This window comes from Chiloscyllium punctatum, chromosome 8, assembly GCF_047496795.1.
Source record: "Chiloscyllium punctatum isolate Juve2018m chromosome 8, sChiPun1.3, whole genome shotgun sequence".
Lineage (NCBI taxonomy): Eukaryota > Metazoa > Chordata > Chondrichthyes > Orectolobiformes > Hemiscylliidae > Chiloscyllium > Chiloscyllium punctatum.
In genome coordinates, this window is record NC_092746.1 from 43,834,369 (window position 1) to 43,847,649 (window position 13,281).

A 13,281-nucleotide genomic window follows, 5' to 3' on the forward strand; every position below is an offset into this window, starting at 1 on the left:
AGATGCAGCTTGATTCAATCCATGAGATGTGCCAATCCCTGTGTGTAAAGTGTCATTTACCTGCACTGCAATGAAAGGGGCTGGTGTGTTCCAAAAATGCTGCATTAAAAGTTCAGACGGGCATTATTATTGAATCAGAGATGTGCCATGATGGTGCACAGAGACCAGCCCTTATAGATGCCAATGTCTATGAACATGAAGTGTGTGCTGCCACTGCCTACAGAGTATACGCTGAGATGTTATTGCAGTGTGTCCAAATGGAGGCCTGGGGGAGCAAGCTGGAATTGCTCTGGCTTTCGTGCTGGGAATTTTCCGCATCTAATTTCTATCTGGTGAATAGTAGAATGGAAATCTATGTATTAATGAGTGAGATTAATGAGACACATTAACTCCGAGAATGAAAGCCATCGGGCCACCTGCTGTATTTTCAATTGTGAAGCACATGGAGAGCCACAGGAGAAGAGCCACAAACACATTCATAATGGGCAAGGTAAGTGAGTCAGTTGTGAATGGTGGGGGCGAGCAGGGTGGTGTACCTGCAAATAGTCACTTGGCGTTCACAGGGGAAGAATATTACTGCAAACATATGACACATTGCTGACACAGGCAGATCAATGGCATTGACCATATCCGTGTGTTGTAACTCCCTGTCAGCATCAGAGTTGGAAAATTCCCTCTGTTGCCCAAAAAGGAGCATTCCCTTGTGTAACAGACAAAAGACAGGGAACCAACCCACAACTTAATTAAACAAACCCTTCTTTATTTAACTCTTTAAGTACTAATACTCTATATAAAAAAATACATTTAATGCAACATTTACTTCTTATTTCATCTAACTTTAACTTTAACTCACTTCATTTAACTTCACTTTACCTTATTTTATTTAACCCATATTTAAATCTAATTTTAACTTTAGCTCTGTAAGTTTGGTTGAATGAAATACTACCCCAACTCGGGTGTAGGTCCCACCTCGTCGTTCTTTGTCTTGTCTGAAAATTACTTCAGGGCATGTGCTTCTCATATGTGGTCTCAAAAGTGTGTTCTGTTAACTTATCTGAAAATGTGCCCTTTTCCAGAAAGATCTCTGGCACTCAGCCAATGAATTGATCAAAGCCCGATCCCAGTCAATAGAGTTTACCTCCCAAATGTTTACACCAAGTCGTAAGCAGCTACATTCCATGCTCCATATAAGTTAATAATGGTGCCAGTCTGTCTAGAGACCACCATGACACTTGCCATATTTGGTCAACACAGGAAACTGCAGGTCACAATGTATCCTGGCTGCAATTTTACCTGAAGTAAGAATTTAAATTAGCTTGACCAAAATCTCCAGCATACCTGAATGTAGCTCTTTGCTTGTCTCATAGCCATTTCTGCTGCTGGCCACTAGATAACACTTCAGATATACATTCTCTCACACACACCACCAGCTGAACAGTAGACCATCTTGAAGGAGGGGTGGTTAAAGGTGTCAAGGAGAACCCATGGCATTGATAACCCCATACCCCAAGATGAAATTGGTGTTCATCATAAACCCCTAACTATTACACTTCGTTACTGCTCAAGGGGTGATGCCTTATGGTGCAACATTTCATCTAATCTTCACACGGAGACAGAACCAACCACATGAACAGTGAAAAACTAGCTTTTATCAACAAGCTACTTACAATCTATCAGGCATGGCTTTCACACACCCTCATTATATCTCATTCTCCTCTCCTTGCCACTGGGCTTCACTGAGCTGCTCTGTTATATGGATATAGAGCCTGGACCATACTAGGGCCCAACAGCCTTGGAGATAGGGTCAGCTTACTCCAGGGATGGGGGTGGAGAGGGGTGCTTAGGTCCAGACAGACGGAAAAAGCTAGGAGTCTTTTTGCCATAGGCAACTTACCCCCTCACAGCTTGAATTTCCAAAGGCTGAAGACTGGGCAGAGAGGGTGGTATGGAGATGGAGGGCCCAGCCACCTCCACTGTGTTTTGAGTGGAAACTACCAAGGCCTGGTTTATGGCTCCTCCTCCTATCACTGCACTGTTTCTGTGAGGGTGGGCTACCTGGACTTGGGTCAAGTCTGGGATGATGGAGTGTGAGTAGAAATGACTCGCCAAAAGGTGCTAGGCCTGTCTCTCCATGGCAGCCACCAACCTGTCCATGGAGAGAAAGATTGTCTATTCTTGGATTGGCTGCATCACTCCAACTTCTCAGCAATGACCACATAGAACATAGAAGAATACAGCGCAGTACAGGCCCTTCAGCCCTCGATGTTGCGCCGATCAAAGCCCAACATCTGTCAGCCACGACTGATCCTCTATTTGCATTTGCTCCATCTGCCAGCAGCCTGTGGTGTTTCTTGCTTATGCCTCTGCACTACAGTTGGTGTGTGGTCTCACCATCATTCCACTCTCATTTCACTCTCCGAATCCACTTACATTTCCATATTGGGGTTGCTAGGGCCTGCAGGAGGCAGCCGTGTCAAAACTTCCACAAGGGCTTGGACATGGTCACTAGCAGAGGTGGGCAGCATGTCTTATGGGAGAGACGGGCGGCCTTCTGCTGAGGTACTCAGGAGGATGGATGCTGATTGCTCCTGAGAGGCACAAGAGGTAGAAGACATTGGTTACAAGTGGTGCACAATGCATGACGCTCGATTATCTGGTCAGCTTTACAGTGCAGTGACAAGTGGACTTAATTGGTTGCTGGGGTATAGGTGTCTCTTCATCCCCACAGGAGCAGTCCTGGTGCTCTCCTTTGAAGGCAAGGATGCTCACCTTGTATGGGGTTAGGACACAGATATCAGGCACCACTCTGACCACTCTGACCCATACAGCCTCACTCCACCTTGTTATAGGATGTCTTCTGCAAATGGTGGCAAATGCATAAGATACAAGTGGATGTTGTGGCTGTTAGTGCTGATGCATTTAGGGGAAAGAAATTGAAGTGTTACAAAGCACTGAGAAGGTAGCCCAGAGGTGATGCAGGGTTCATGGTATGGAACGATGGGTGTTCACAAAAGCAACTGAGGAAAGTATGCCATAAAGCAGAGGTGGTGTCACAACACTTTGGTGCAAGATGGGTTTGGTGACAGAGATAGACTGAGCGTGCTGTAGCAGAGAGTTGCCCTGGTAGTGCAGAGAAGGATCAGTCACCTTTTTGTGAGCTGGGCTCTGCAGCCCAGTCCTCCACCACCTCGAGACAACACTGATCCGGATGGTGAACGCTGACCAGACTGGCATTGTATGGTGTTGTGGCCTCCTCTGCCAATCCTCCAGGACTGTCATTTTGATTTAACACAGGAGCAAATGTTTAATGCTAAGATGCAAACTGAATTCTTGGGAGAATCCAGGTAAAGCTAGAGCCATGGTCTACATCCTGAACAAACCTGTCAACCCAGGGCCTTCAGTTTCCATGTTGGAGGAAGATGGTGCCAGCTTCCCCTTCTCAGCCAACTTTCCTTATTCGCCAACAATTACTGACACAACTGCCAGATGCCAGCATGCCTCCAGGTGCACAGCAGGTTTTCAAAGATGGCATTGATGCTAGATGCTAGATAATAAGAAAGTACATCTTTCAAAACCCAATATAAATGAATCAGTGCACAATTACAACTAAGGCATACAGGAGGTCTTCAATATAAATGTGCAACTTACAAACACTTATACTTACAAATGCAATTCCATACAGGGGTGTAATTTTAAAGATCTGACATAAGAACATTTCCTGTACTTACAGCTGGTTACTTTATATTGTCCTGTATTGTGTACCAGCTTGCATACAAATCGACCTGTGAACAGACTTGAGAACGGAACACATTCACAACCCAGACACTACTTATACCACAATTATAGTCCACAAACTGTTCCAACAAAATTTGCATTTAGCTTCATAAAATTTAGTTTTATAGAAACATTATGGAACAAAACTTGACACCAAGCCACATAAGGAGTTATTAGATCAGAAGACCAAACATTTGATTGATGAGATGGGCTTTAAAAAGTGTGTAGAAAAGAGAGGAAGTGAAGCAGAGGTAAAGAGAGGCAATCCCAGAGCCAAGTGCTCTGACAGACGGAGGCCCAGCTGCTATTAATCGAGTTATTTCCTGAAATCTCTTTGTACTATTTCATATTTACACTCGATCTTTCCTGAGCATAATGACTACTCCCCTAAAATTATCTTTTATCAGGTGTTCATACATTTGGACTTTAATCACTTTGTATATTTTATATCTATAAACAATTGCTTAATTTACTCTGTTAAAGTCTGTATCCCCAGAACAGTGATCTAATCTATTTTGTTTGTTCAGGATGTAGACCATGGCTCTAGCTTTACCTGGATTCTCCCAAGAATTCAGTTTGCTTCTTAGCATTAAACATTTGCTCCTGTGTTAAATCAAAATGAAATTCATGAACTAGTGTTTACAACAGTCAAAGTATCCTTGTCTGTCTGCGACGCTGTCAATTAGTGCAGAGATTATTGACATCAGGATATCTGAGAAAACAGTTTCAGAAAATAAAGTGTGTCAGCAAGCTATCAGTAGCCTGGAAACTACTGTTGGTAATATTGCATAATCAACAACACCATCTTGCATTTATATAGTGTCTTTGACATTGCAAAGGAAATTGTTGTGCATCACAGAAGTGTTCTTGAACAAAATTTGACACTGAAACATGTCAGAAGGTATTAGAATATAAGAATAAAAACCAATTTAAAGATGCTAAATTTAAGGAGCATCTTTATGGGGGAAAGAGAGGTAAAGAGAAGGAGAGGTTTAGGAAGAAAATTCCAGGCCTTAGAACTTAGGCATCTAAAGCACAACTAGGAGAAAGTGAGGGCTGCAGTTGCTAGAGATCAGAGTTGAGAATGCGGTGCTGGAAAAGCGCAGCAGGTCATGCAGCATCCGAGGAGCAGGAGAGTGGATGTTTTGGGCATTAGCCCATCATCAGGAATGAGCTAAAACACATCTGCCAGGAGTGAAGGAATTAAAACTGGGTATGTCTAACACACCAGGCTTGGAGGAGTATGGCAATCTCAGAAGCTGCAGGCCTAAAGAACTTTAAAGAGTTATTGAGGAGACAAGAGAGAGAATTTTAAAATGGATTTGCTACTGTCAGATCAGGAGATAATGTAGGTCAGCAAGTGTAGCAGTGATGGGTAAGTGGGATTTAGTGTAAGCAAAGGCACAGGTAGCAGCATTTTGAATGACTGAGTTTATGGAGAGTAAAATGTAGGAAGTCAGCTCAGAATGTATTGCTATAGTCATATCAGGTGGAAAAGAAGTTGGAGAAACTCCATGAGAGGACTTGTAGATCCAACTATGATGATAAGGGTTACATTGACTTCACAAGCTGAGTCATGAAATCTCCGTTTGCTCCTGTACTGGATGAGATCACTGCCATCACAGTGTGGAGACCAGTGTTTAAAGGAGCCTTCAGAGTCCAACAATCCATGCACCAACACATTCCTGGATTGTTATAACGTCTCCCAGGAGATGTGGCAGAAGACACCACTCATCTTTCAAACAGTGCCATTCAGCCGATTCCTTGCTGTTGTCAGTCAGCCAGCCAGCCCAGACCCAGCCATTGGAGATGCTGTTGTGCAAAATCAGAAATTCAGGCGTTAGAGCTGGGAGAGTGTGTCCTGAAGGGCAATTTAAGTAGCCCTTACATGACTGAAAGTCAGCAATCTTCACTAGCTATACTGGGTTAGAACTAAATTGGGGTGCTTAAGATCAGACAAGGCAACCACATAACTGACACAAGGTTGAATAATTCACTTTCATATGAAATATCAGACGGTTTGTTGGATGAAATTAGTTTTGCGTGCTCATTTTATGGTGATGTTTTTGCTTTATAACAAAGTATGTACTGTGATGCTCTGCAACAGCTATATGGGCAGTTGTGGGACTTTTATAAATGAGAGATTTGGGGCTCTATTCAGAGGAGGTGCTTGTATAAATACTGAGATAGCTCAGTTGAAAAGGAGAGGAATTGGTTTCTTCCTCCATACCTTGTACTCCTCTTTATATCCTGCTCATCTTTCTCCTTTTGTTTCTCCCATCTTGGTTCTCCACCCACTCATACTGTTCCTCCAACTTGTGTTCCAGCTCCTCCTCCTCCTTTTCTTGCCGTTGCATCAGCTTTGTCCACTATCCCCTATTGCAAGGGCTGGGCCTTCACAATGTCCATCTTGCGGACAATTCAGTAGCCAATCACAAATCAGGGTGAAAATGAAACAAAGAACTGCAGATGCTGAAGATCTGAATAAATACAGAAATTGCTGGAGAAACTCAGTAGGTCCAGCAGCATCTGTGGAGAGAAAGCAGAGTTAATGTTTCAAACCCAGTTACCCTTCAGAATTCTTCAGACGAATCAGGACAGATGCTTTGGTGAGTCCAACAGGGTTCCTCACGAGCAGTCCAAACAGTGGAACGTTTTCATCTCTTTATAAATCCTGCTGGCTTTCCTATTGAAAGCTGGTATGTTCAAGCTAATTGAGGGTGCGGCTGAAATAGAAATTGTGAAAATGGGTGTGACACCAGGGGTGTGTTTATTCTATGGTTACTAAATAATCCTGTATTGCACAATACCAAGTCATGTATAATCTACTCTCTGGCTGGTTGAGTTACTGTTACATTCACTTAATGGACAAAGATATTTCATGGATGTATGTAAAATGTTCATTTGCTAATATCAAGAATTTTTTTAGCTGTTGCAGCTTCTGTCTCATGAGGTGACATCAATATTGTAAATAAAATGCAATCAATATATTTAAGTAGTCTTTGCTTTCCATTGAAATTAATTAAGAAAAAATGAGACTTTTATCTTAATTTTTTCCACATTTGTAATTTTTGTGCCTTCAGCATTTTCAAGTCTAACTAAAACAGCAGATGGAGCCCTAAGCACATAGGTACAAGGAGCCAACAGGACATAAAAAGAAAAATAAAAGAAAAGGACAGATGGATGTCACATCAGATTCCCACCCCATTCTCTTCACCAGCTCAGACTACCATGCAGGTCCCACCTTCTCAACCTTGTCCTTCACCTGAGGCATGTGAACCTCATGTTATACCACCACCTGTCATTTCTGTCTAATGAAAGAGCAGCCCTGTGATCCTCTGGAATTATGGCAACTTTACCTTATTTCATTGTGTTGCCTAGATTCTCCTTATGCTTCCTTAAAACAAAACATTGTTACCTAGCCTCCTTTTTTTAATAGGATGCAAAGGATACTCTCTCACAGTCCACTTGTTCACTGCCCATTCTGCTCAGCAGGTGTGTAATACACAGACATTCCACTGCAAAAATGCAGATCTACAGCCTGCACTCAGACCTTCAGCAATGTGAACAATTACAAAAACTGGATACAGACTAAAAACAATTAAGGTGTGCCAAATGGCATTTTCTGAACCTCCTTGTCACTTCCTTCTACTCTCTGGAATAATGTTTTCCTATCTACTGAATCTTTTAGCACAGAGTCCATCTCTTCCAATGTCAATTTTTATTCTCCAGGTGAATCTGCTCCTATATTGCCTGCTCTTCTCTGTCCCTTTCACAAGTTTATCAACTGCATAGAAGCCATTAGTTTTTGCTTCTCACTGTTGCTGGAATAAAAGCGACCAGCACTCCATAGGTTTGCAAATGTCCAAATCCCTTTCCCGTGCCTCTTCCCCCCCCCCCGCCATACATCAACAATACCACACACACCTACGTGTGCATGTGTTCTCTCTCTCTCTCTCTCACACGCACACACACACAGTCTTAAGTATATATGGTGCACAACAAGCCTGATTACAATGATGAATAGCTTTAAAAGACTCATTGCACACGATTCTTCTCACCATTAGTCAAAGAGAAAAACTTTCCATTTGCAGATAAACTATGGTGGTGAGCATATTTCATGGAAGTAGATCTGCCCTGGCTCAGGGCAAGTTGTTTTGTGAAATTGCTCATTTCTTTCATCATTGATTAGACAAGCAAGATTTGGGCACATTTTTCAGGGAATATCGTGGTGAATGAGATGGAAATGCTCATTGTCTTCCACTTTCCACATCTACCATATTAAAAGCCATGTTCGACGCCAGCTTAAGTCAGGAATGACCCCTCAAACTATAAAGCTCACCTGTTAGTTTGAAGAACTGGCACAGAAGAAAGCAAAGTTAGCTCCACAATCCAAGGACAAGGACAGCCACTTTCCCAGAAGACTATAGAGTCATAGAGTCAATCAATAACTACTAATGGGGACTATTAATGGCTAACAATAAGCTGTGTGTAATAACAGACCAAGGCCTGGTGTGTGGGGTTTGGTGTAAGGACATGGGAGAAGGTGCCTCAAGCCCTAAAATTGTCAAACTTGATATTGAGTCCAGAAGGCTATAGGCCCCTACAAGAAAAATGAGTTGCTATTCTTCCAGTTGGCGCTGAGCTTCACTGGAACACTGAGGCAAGCCTGAGACAGAGATGTTGGGCCGGGGACAGGTTGGTGCATTGAAGTGGGAGTCAATTGGAAACTCGGGGTCTTTTTATAATATCTATAATTGATTTATTTAACATTAGTTTCATTAATACATTTAGGCATGAGATATGAATGGACTTTTAACACTGTAATGATCCCAATGAGTTTGAAAGTTGAAGCAAACAACTGTACTTAAATTAATTCATCTAATGTGTGTGTCCTCTTTAACCTTTTCAAAAGTGATCAATGTGTTGTTTGCATTGTACTTGCTGTAACAAAACTGTTCATTAGCTGAACTTTACAAAACTGAAAATCTAGTACAATGTGCCTACGTGGTAAAGTGAGTCATTGGTTTACAACACTGACTGTTGTAACGTCAGTCAAATCCCTGCCTCTACCCCAGAACCACTGCAACATTGGGGGCGGGGTGGGGGGAGGTGGAATGAGAGAAACATTCCTCAGGGCTCTCTCAATAAAATGTTCATTCAGTGGGAACTGAGAAATTTTTATAGCATATTTACACAGTTTCCTGGGACAGGCCAGTGACGTTCTGACAGTCTGTTGTGCCTGTGTTAGCTTTTTGCTGGTTCAATCCAAAATAAATCTACCTTTTATCATTGTCCTGTCTCTTTCTGTGCATCAATTAATCCCTCTGCTAAAACATTCTATGCTCAACCACATATTTGGACAAAGAAATTCCCATGACCACTCTCCTTACAACAGTTTTGAATTATATACCCACTGATTCATCTCAAGAAGGAGATTTTTTCAAAGTTCTCAAAATAGTAAATCTAATCTTGTTCTCCTATGCTCCACTGAAAATAGCCTCAGAATAGTTATCACAGAAAGCCAATAACACAGAATTGGGCTGTTCAAGATGAATGTGGTCTCCTCGGGCTCTTCGAAGAAGCAATTCATCTAGTTCTGCTACATTGCCTTCTCTTCATAGCCCCATTTTTCTTTTTCAGTTAACAATCCCATTCCTGATCTAATGTTGCTCTTGAATCTGCCTCTACCACATGCAGGTAATTTATTCCAGGAATGGGCAATAAATGTGAGACCAGCCCACATCCTTGACTATAAAAATGCCTAATCCTGTTTGCAAAAAGGGTTTCTTTTCATGTCACCTGCTTCTTTTGTCAATTTCTTAAATGTGTGCCCTCTCGTTTTTAATCCTTTTGTAAATGGGAACAGGTTTTTACTGTTTATTCTGTCTAAATGCCTCATGATTCTGAATAAGCTGCCTGCTTTTGGCCGTGGTTTTGCATTTTAATAGTGAAAGGATCAGCATCCCACATTCAGGTTCTGTCACCTTATAAGACAAGTGAAATCATATAATGGATTTGTCAAATGGAGAATTTCCCAATAAAGGGGCCATGGCATGGGACATGAATGCTCAGCTGGATGTCTGAGGCTACAGAACCCATCAGGTAGTGGACAGGGCAAAACCGCTCCTCAGACCTCCCACTCTCACCTGGAAGCACTACTGCAGAATATCAGGGATTGCAATGAGAGGATCTTTCCCATGACTGCAATGACAAAACCAACCTCTCCAACCAAGCAGGCTTACAAGAAGATGATCAAGAACATAGGAAGCAGGAATGTAACCACTCGAGGCAAGATGAACCAGAACTGCAGGATTGCATAGTAGATGAGTGACACAAGGCTTTCAAGTGCCAAGCCTGACTCACTGATTTTCCCAGCATCCTCCTGCACAGCACTCCTCAAAACAATACTTTATATTGGCACTCATTCTTATATCTTTAAGTATCTCACATCCCCATCTGAGCAGCCAGAATTCACACTGACTATTTATCATATTCCTACCTCATAGCTGTGGTGGTCCCAGTGTTGGACTGGGGTGGACAAAGTTAAAAATCGCACAGCACCAGATTATAGTCCAACAAGTTTATTTGGAAGTACTAGCTTTCGCTGCTCCTTCGTCAAATATCAGTGGAGCAGGACCATAAGACAGAACTTATAGCAAAAGATCTCAGTGTCATGCAACTGAAATGATATATTGAACAAATCTAGATTGCTGTTCAGTCTTTCATCTTTCAGAATGGGTTTCAGGTTTCAGTTCATTAATATGGAAATCCCAGAACTTCTCTCAGGTCAAATTCTTGAGATAACTTAAGCTTTTATAAAAAAAGGTGACATCTCAGTTTAGACAATGTATTAAAGGTGTAAGCTTAGAGTCTGTTTGTATCCCAATCTTGAGTCAGGCTAGTTCTACTTCCAAAGTAGTAATTTATAAAATGTTACATGGATTAAGCACCTGCAGATTGTGTGTTTTTTGAACAAAATAGAATGTACCTGCAATTACAATTCTGCAAATGCATATTCACCCCATAGATTTTTATATGTGTGTGGTGCATGTGATAGGGGAGGAGAGACAGAGAGTGTGTGTGTGTGAGAGAGAGAGAGAGTGAGAGAAAGTGTAAGTGTGACAGTGTGAGTACGTGAGAGTGTATTTGTGTGTTTGGGCGTGCGCTTGGTAAAGTGTGTGTGTGTGTGTGTGTGTGTGTGTGTGTGTAGGTCCCGGTTGAGGCCATCCTCATGGGTACCAAACTTGGCTATTAGCCTCTGCTCAGTAAATCAGCATTGTTGCATATCCCAAAGTCCGCCTTGGGAACTTCAGGGTACGCAACAGCACAGAGTGGCCGAGCAGAGGCTGATTGCCAAGGTGCCCAGGTGACCCCACTACACTACACATCTATACATTCTCTCTCTCACACACACACATACACACACACATGCACTCTTACATACTCTCACACTCACGCAGACCCTCTCTCATACACACGCTGTCTCTCAAACACACACACATACACATCCCACACTCACACCCCAGCACACACCCTCTCACAGGCTTATACTCCGTCACACTCATACACACACACTACCAAGCACGCCCACACGCAACAGGAGGAGAAAGTGAGGACTGCAGATGCTGGAGATCAGAGCTGAAAATGTGTTGCTGGAAAAGCGCAGCAGGTCAGGCAACATCCAAGGAACAGGAGAATCGACGTTTCGGGCATAAGCCAACACGGTCTCACATACTCACACTCAAACACACACACACACACTCTCACTCTCTTTCTCTCTCCCTCTCACATGCACATAAAAACACACACACATATAAAAGTCTATGGGATGAATTTGCATTTGCAAGAATTATAATTACAGCTATATTCTATTTTGTTCAAAAAGCACACAATCTGCAGGCACTCAATCCATGCAACATTTTATAAATTCCTACTTTGGAAATAGAACTAGCCTGGCTCAAGATTGGGATATAGACAGACTCTAACCTCACACTTTTAATACATTGTCTGAGCTGAAATGTTACCTTGGTTTATAAAACCTTGTTATCTCAAGAATGTGACTTGATAGAAGTTCTGGAATTTACATATTAATGAACTGAAACCTGCAACCTAATCTAAAAGATGAAAGACTCAACAGCAATCTAGGTTTATTCAATGTTAAAAATCACACAACACCAGGTTGTAGCCCAACAGGTTTATTTGGAAGGTAAAATCAAAGACTGCAGATGCTGGGAACCAGAGTCTAGATTAGAGTGGTGCTGGAAAGGCACAGCAGGTCAGGCAGCATCCGAGGAGCAGGAAAATTGACGTTTCGGGCAAAAGCCCTTCATCAGGAATTGGTTTATTTGGAAGCACTGGCTTTTGGAGTGCTGTTCCTTCATCAGGTGGTTGTGGAGAATAAGATTGTTAGACATAGAATTTATAGCAAAATTATACAGTGAGATGTAGCTGAAATTATACATTGAAAAAAGACCTGGATTGTTTGTTAAGCATCTTTTTGAATGACATTTGGCTTCAGTTCTTTCATATGTAAATCGCAAAGCATTTTTAAAAAGTTACATTCTCAAGTGGACTTTAACAACTGGTGTCATGTCGGCCCAGATAATGTATTGAAGGTGTAAGTTATCTGTGCCACAATGGTCAGACTGATTCTAATCTAAAAAACGGATTTACAGAATTTTGCATGGGTTCATGCAGTTTTTGAGCAAAGTAAAATGTAATGTATTGTTTATTCAATGTATCGTTTCAGTTACATGACACTGATCTTTTGCTATAAATTCTGTGTCTTCTGATCCTGCTCCACAGCTATTTGATGAAGGAGCAATGCACCAAAAGCAGGACTTCCAAATAAATCTGTTGGACTATAATCTGGTATTGTATGATTTTTAACTTTGTTCACAAATGTTGTCCTTCCCTTCCACTTACACAAGCCAATTTTCACTCTCTGATATTTTTGCTAATGGAAGAGAGAGGCAGAGCCCAGTGGGTGGCCATTGGCAATGCATGCCCAATGAACCCAGTCGGAAGGCAGTCTTGTTCCAGAATGCTGCAGTCGTCATCAATCATCCGGTGTGAAAATCTAAACTGGTGCTCAGTCATGTTTAGAGAACTGATCTTGTTTAGTGTGTTAATTGCCTTTTCCCTGTGGACTTCCACGTGGCTGAGAAGGTAGCAGGTGTTGGTAGAGTTGCTCTTGTTGGTGCTGCTGTTATTGTTGTTGTTGTTAAGGTACAGACTGTCCTTGTTTCAGCTGAGCTTCCTACACAGAAGTCCAGAGTACTCCTGCAATTTTTTTCAAAAACATACTTAATATATAAAATTTGCTAAAATTACATTACAAACCATTTCAACTTACATAATTAAGAACTTGCAATAAAATTCAACTTGTCTCCATGCAATATGTTCTATTGCAATTGTAATAGAATTAATATTTACAAACTTCATTCCATGTCATATGTACAGCTTGAGGCAAAACATTCCAAATTCAAGCCTCTCACCCCATCT

At 41.8% G+C, this 13,281-nt stretch overlaps 1 protein-coding gene across 1 annotated transcript in view; it reads right to left on the bottom strand.

Annotated features, from left to right (window-relative positions):
• Positions 1-6,365, bottom strand: part of LOC140480498 (glycoprotein-N-acetylgalactosamine 3-beta-galactosyltransferase 1-like) — a 60,515-nt gene extending 54,150 nt beyond the window's left edge. Inside the window, exon 1 of the mRNA XM_072575441.1 lies at positions 6,345-6,365. The gene's annotated coding sequence lies outside the window, so the exon portion shown is untranslated. The remainder of the gene's footprint in view (positions 1-6,344) is intronic.
• Positions 6,366-13,281: the final 6,916 nt, after the last annotated feature.